The following is a 6,478-nucleotide window of genomic DNA, read 5'->3' on the forward strand; positions in this document are numbered from 1 at the left end:
ACGTCTGGTCCATTTGAACAACTACTATCTTGCATACAGATGACAGAGAGCGACAGAGAAGAAGGGCAAAGAAGATTTGGGGAAGCAGAACTGAAGTAAAATACACACACAGTGAAAGGATAATCACAGAGGGCTGCAAGGGCAGAGAAAAAGAGAAAAGGATTAGTCAAAACTGAATTGAAAATATTTATAAATATCAAAATATTTATTTAAATATATCTGTTTTGACGTGTGCCCTTATTTGGGCAAAATTGTAATTACCAAATATTCAAGTTTTATTTATTTTTCTGCAATGATGCCCCGTAGTTAACCAGTCAATTGTGGGCAGATATTGCTAGCCGCCGTTTTGTCAGTGATACATATATTGATCCATACACTACTCTGTACGTTCTTCTGTTGTGATTCAAATTCACGGGGTAACGTATGAAATGCTGAGGTTACAGGACTACCTGTTGCTGTGAGTTTTTACAGTCTCGTCATTTTCCATCAACACAACTGGACCCATGAAAGAGAGACAGCTAAAGGCAGTTAGATCCTCTACTTTTATACAATGCAGGACAAACAGCACTGCATTTTTGAGAGCTGCAAATAACTCAGCAGATGTTGCAGTAACATACCGGTAAATGAGATGTAATGTCTCGTCTATGCAGTGACACAACAAGTATCGTTATTTATAAGTGAAAAAGGGATATTGGAGACGATCCTGCGCGAGTAAAAGCTCCAAAGTGTGTGGTGAGGAAATATGTCCGTGAATACAGTAAATTATGATTCATAATGGCAGGCAGTGATGGGTGACGGTAAGCATCGTATTTCTTTTTTTTGTCATTACATAACACATATTTACAGCACGATTTATGAGAAAGTAAGGACAATTCAAATTTCGAGTTCAAAGTTTGACTTTCTCAGATTTTCTCAGATGCATAACTTCTATCACTGGTTTCCTGTTTTTTTCCTTTTCACTGGAGGAAGGTTGTATTTGTCCCCGAGCATCTAAAGTGACCTCTGTAGTCTGCTTTGATGACGTAATGTTTTCGTCCTCACGGTCCCTTTCTCCCAGAAAACCTCACTGTAGTGTTGCCAGCCCTCTGTCTGCTCCTCTCATCAGAACCGGTGAGACGAGGACACAGTTGCTCTCTGTCCTCCTGCTTTTACTTTGGCGCTCTGTTTATTTCTCTAACAGGACAGTGACACATTTAGCCCATCAGACAAGAAGAGAAGGAGAGACCGACTGGGAGGAGAAATGAAAATAAGTGCCACAGGAAGAAAGCGGGGACGATGGTAAAACGATAGAGAAAAAAGAATGAATGGAAGAAAGTTATTGTAGCTCCTGTGAATCTAATTTGTCCGCTTCCAGAGAAGCTCAACAGTCTTTTGTTGATGCAAATGGGCTGAACAACCGCTATAAGGGTCTATGTTGTCATGGGCATGATGTCAGTGGGTCCCAGTCGGAGTCTAAACAAATTAAGATGATAAATAATTATTCTTGGAAATGGATGACGGAAAAAATACAGTAGTGTATAAGATGAAATCATGTAAAACGTGTTAAATTAAACACCCAGAAAACCTTTTTTCTCAAACAGCTTCTCACTGTGACAGATAAGGTCCAACAGGAACACATAATGTTCTGCCAAAGCTAGAACAGTTTGGACTATTTGACATAAGAGAATGCTGCATTTTAGTTTTTGTCTGTGCTCTTCTTACTAGTTGGATGTGGACAAAGTTGTGACGTTTTTCCATGCACCTCTAAGAGTTTAACAATCTTTGATTCAAAATGTGTTGACAGGAGGTGAGTTGTTTGCGTCTGCGGCTACTTTCAATCCAATCTGGTTCAATCTCACCACACATGAAGCATATTAGCTACATTTTTGTTTGTGTTAAACTTGGAAATAATAGTTACGTTATTTTTTTCAAACTTCAACTTTGATTAAGTCATGTTTATTATTATAGAGAGATACTTTTGAAACAAAGTTTTTAGGGGCTTTAAAATGTAAGTTGGGGTGATTGAGTAAATACAGTATATTTGCAATGGCCGTCGAGAGGTTTAAAGATGAATGAGAAAATAAAATGGTTGTTTAACAACGAGTTGGAGATTATTTGAATCTTTATATTCATCAAAATTCAGGACATCCATTGAACAAAGAGAGAAAAGATATAATGTAAATTTAAGCTGAAAAAAATCAATCAAGTGAGACATTTTCAAAGAGACTCAGCTCAGCTTTTCGAACCGGACCGGTTTTCTTCAGGTGGTGAGAACTTTCAGCACAGCATGTGACAAAGATTTATATGCAAAAATCACATTACCACATGTTGTGGTGAAAAGTAGCTCAAGATGTTTCTGCGTCAAACAGGACACGCCTTTGTGTAAAATATGACACATCCATTTGAGGATATGAAAATCTCTTGAAAACTAAAGTTGTTGGACTTTTTATTCTCTGCAAGACTTATTTATAGTTTTCATATTAAGTCATTAAGAAACACTCGTTTGAAATAGTCATAATAAAACACTTTACAAGAGCAGCTCCTGATTCTACCGGCCCTCTTTATTTCCACTTAAAATGTTGCCCAAATAAGGCAAAGCTGGTGACCTGGAATCTGCTGTGTGTAATGATTATTACAGTAAGTATTCCGAGGAAGCAAAATTGTCCAGGATCCTAACAGACAGCAGTATAATCTTAAACCCAGAGCCAACAGCATGAATGAACATTTATACGACGGCTCCAATGTTCCATAAAATCAATCATCCATCCCAATCCGCTTTTCATTTTCCTGCCTTACCCCTCCCTTCCTGCTATTTACCGTATCATATGTTCCACCCTATGCCCTGGGGAAACAGAATATAAGCAAGCTTTCATCTGTAAGTGACTTGCTGTCATCACTGTTTGGGTGGAGGGAGAAGAAGGACAGAAAGATGGAGAGAGAACGAGTGTGAATTAAGCAAAATGTAATTAGAGATGTCACCTCTATTTCGGTGCGGTGGGAAACGCGCAGAGGCTGAAATATGCACAGACAGACGGAAAGATGTGTTTGTGGGAAGGTTAATTTAAGGGTGAGCTTTTCTAAAATTTAAAATGTAATCATACATTTTTTTCTTAAATTCTTAACAGCAGACAAGCTCAGCCTCTGTATGTAGTCTTGCACTGAAGATGCAGTTTGTACAAGAGACGTTCTACAAGTTATTTCCCGGGTCTTTAGGTGCTGGCGGGTGGGGCCAGCGGGCTCTGGAGAGAGCTGCCCTCGCAGTGTTGCAGACGCACAATTTAACAACATTGAAGGCAAAGATGAGCACAATCTGAAATCTGAGCCAGCAGGATGATGGAAAGAGGACAGCAAAGAGCACAGATGAGATGAGCACATCACAATAATTGCCCAAGCTGTCTGTGATTACCTACCAAGCCCATCAATCTCTGGAGAAATGTTGATTCACCATCAGGACCCTGAGCCAGGGAAAATGAACTGAAGACGACACCCTCAGCTGCAGCACTGGCCCCGTTCAGACCTGGCGTCAACACAGCGAATAGTTCTAAGTGCGTCAGTTCACACCTGGTATTAGAAAGTTCCTCCACATGTGTCTCGAGTGACCAATGGCCATCGGAGCTCACTTCCCTGCTGCAACATTAACACTTATTATTTAACACTTAATTTCTGTTTGTAAAGACCTAATGCGTTGTTGTTGGATCCAGTATGTGTTTTGAAATATATAATTTACTTACTTTTGCCGAGCACATGAAGCAGTTAGCTAGCTATAGATTGAGAAAGAGTCATTTGATTCACTGTTCCGCTCAAAGGCTACCGGCAACTTTGAAGGTGGAATGTTTTCTTGCCAGATGCTCAATGCACGAGTTGATGTTGTGAATCAATCAACACACCTTTTAATGTCAATATGACAACTTTAACCAATCCATTTGTATTTATTGTCTCTCTTGCATGACATATGCTTTAATGACAATTGCATATTGTATTGTAAATTATGTGAATATTGTATTTCCTCACTTGGAGAAAAAAATAAATGTCTGAGCGTCATTCTGCTGCGATCTGGTAGCACAACACCTATGCACACACACATATCAGTTTAGCAGGCCTTCCTTAATTGTGACCCAGGACACATTTCCGTACACGCTGCTCAAAGAATGTGGCCATATGTAGCCGAGGCCACCTCCTAAAGTGATCAGATCTCAATACGTCCTCAATGCCCGTGGTTAGACTTGTCTTTTCAAAGTAACCTTTGTTCTGATCATGTCAGGACACATTCGCTGTCAAGTCAGTATGCTACGAGAACAGATCTTGCTCACATTGGGAATTGATCAGCCAGACCACATGGCGATGTGGCATTGAGTTGGATCTCAGTGAGGTGTGGACAGGCCAGGTATGAACAGGGCCACTAATGAATGGAGGTAATGGTGGCACCTTGTTCACTAGGGGCAGTCTGTAATGCCATATGTAATAGAAAGGCAAGAAAGCCTTTGTAGTGTTCACTTTCAGACCGTAACTTGTTAACAAGACCATTTGAGAAAACCCCAAACAGTGACTCTCTAGCTTAGTAACTGTAAATAGGCACAGCAAGTCTGTCAAGCTTTGGATTTCTAAACATACCTTAGGAGGATGTTGTCTTTTTGTCTAAGACATGTAGCTTTAACATTAATGTTTATATCAATCTAGCATGATATCATGTATAAAGCAAGCCCCCAGGAAGAGCACCAGTCTTTGAAGCAAAGTTTACATAGTGGCTAAACAATGGAATTACAATTTCTATGTCCGTAACTTGATAACATTGGGGCCCAAAAACACTTTTTTCCCATAGACTTCAACTAGGAAAGAGACGTCTCTAACTCAGCAGATCTTTTTAGGTAAATCAACTCCCTAGTAGGAACACTTGAATAGCCATTATTTTAATCATTTGGTACTAAAAGTTGAAAACTAATAGCCCAATGCCGAGTTTTTTTCCTCCCTCTGTAAATGTCAGTGAGTCTGAGAAGGAGGCTGAGCCGAGGGCTGGTCGACGAGGTTAAAGAAAACGCTAGTGCGCGTGTTCTTTCAGCCGATGGATGCAGAAAATCAACGAAACAGCCGGGCAATTTTTTTGTGAATTTTATATTCAGAAGTTGAACTTTTTTTGCCTCATGCTCCACTAAGCAACTTTAACAGGAGCAAACAGGGATACAATATGCCAGACAGTTTTCATTTCAGTCAGCAATTCAATTAACAGTCACTGACTAGAAATGAGAATCCTGTTTTTGTCTACCTGCTTTTCATGTGCAGATGTGAGTAAAATTGAAATATGTTCCTTGAAACTGAGGAAGGTTTTGGTCATGATTAGTGGAATTTCTAAGCATGACTTTAGCACTAACCCATGTCTGAGTTGAAAAGGAATTTATATGCACACACTTATACTTTCCATGGCACTATTTCAGTGTTAAACTACAGCAGTTCGTTGTGCCTGCTTCACATAATCCTTAATTTTTGGTCATTAAGCTCATGAAATTTCAGTAGACCAGTAATAGAAAACATATAGTGGGAATGGAGACATGGAAACACAGGAGGAAAGAGACAGGGGGAAAAGACGACGAGTTAGTGGATGCTCATCACATGATGTCTGCAGAATGTCTTACCTTTAATTGGTTCTGTCAAGTTCTTAAAGTGCATACTCTCCTTCAAAGTGAGTTATGTTTAAACATTTAAGATTCAAATCATTTTTGGAAACATTTTAGATGGTAGACCTCATAAATGTGAATCTTCTCCAGTGCTGCATGATCACGTTCCCTGAACTAGAGTTTATACATGTGGATTCCTGTGTTTTTTGCAAAGCTGTGTGTACATGTTATATATATTTTCTGACACATGGGATAACTTAGTGCTGATTAATGCCATTTCTTCTCTCTGCAGTCAAGAGAACGTTTTCCCCACCTCAACCAGAATATAAGGAAAAACATAGAGAAAGATGTATTAGGCAAAGAAAAAATACCATTTGGAACGGCAGAAGTGAAAGAAGATCAATGTTATCTGATCCGATAATGCAACAAATCTCGGACACAGAGCAGAACCAAATTCCCTGAGCCCCAAACATAACACAAGGATAATCCTGCAAACCAAAAGAAAACACAACAAATGGTTCCTTTTCGACCGGTGACTTTCAAACTAATTCACTCTCTTGTAGAGAAGTGTATTTGATGAGTCCCTTGTGTACAGGCTTGTCCAAATCTCCAACTCGATGGACATCTGAGCAGCCCTCTCGAGCAATTCACCTGAGTTAAGATCTTTTGCGTATCTGGTCCCTATACTTTTTCAAACCAGTCAGGTTAGTAACATGACTGTGCCTCTCAGTAACTGCTTCAATAACTTTTTAACAAATTTCAATAGGAATCAATATGCTACAGCAATACACCCTCAAGAATGTGCCTCTCCGCCCTTCCTCTTGTCACAGTTGAACAATTCACCTTTTGGTAAGATTGACAGGATGAATGTGAGAGCAAAGGGCATAGTA

The sequence above is a fragment of the Pholis gunnellus genome (genome assembly GCF_910591455.1).
Source record: "Pholis gunnellus genome assembly, chromosome: 8".
In the NCBI taxonomy this organism is placed as follows: Eukaryota; Metazoa; Chordata; class Actinopteri; order Perciformes; family Pholidae; genus Pholis; species Pholis gunnellus.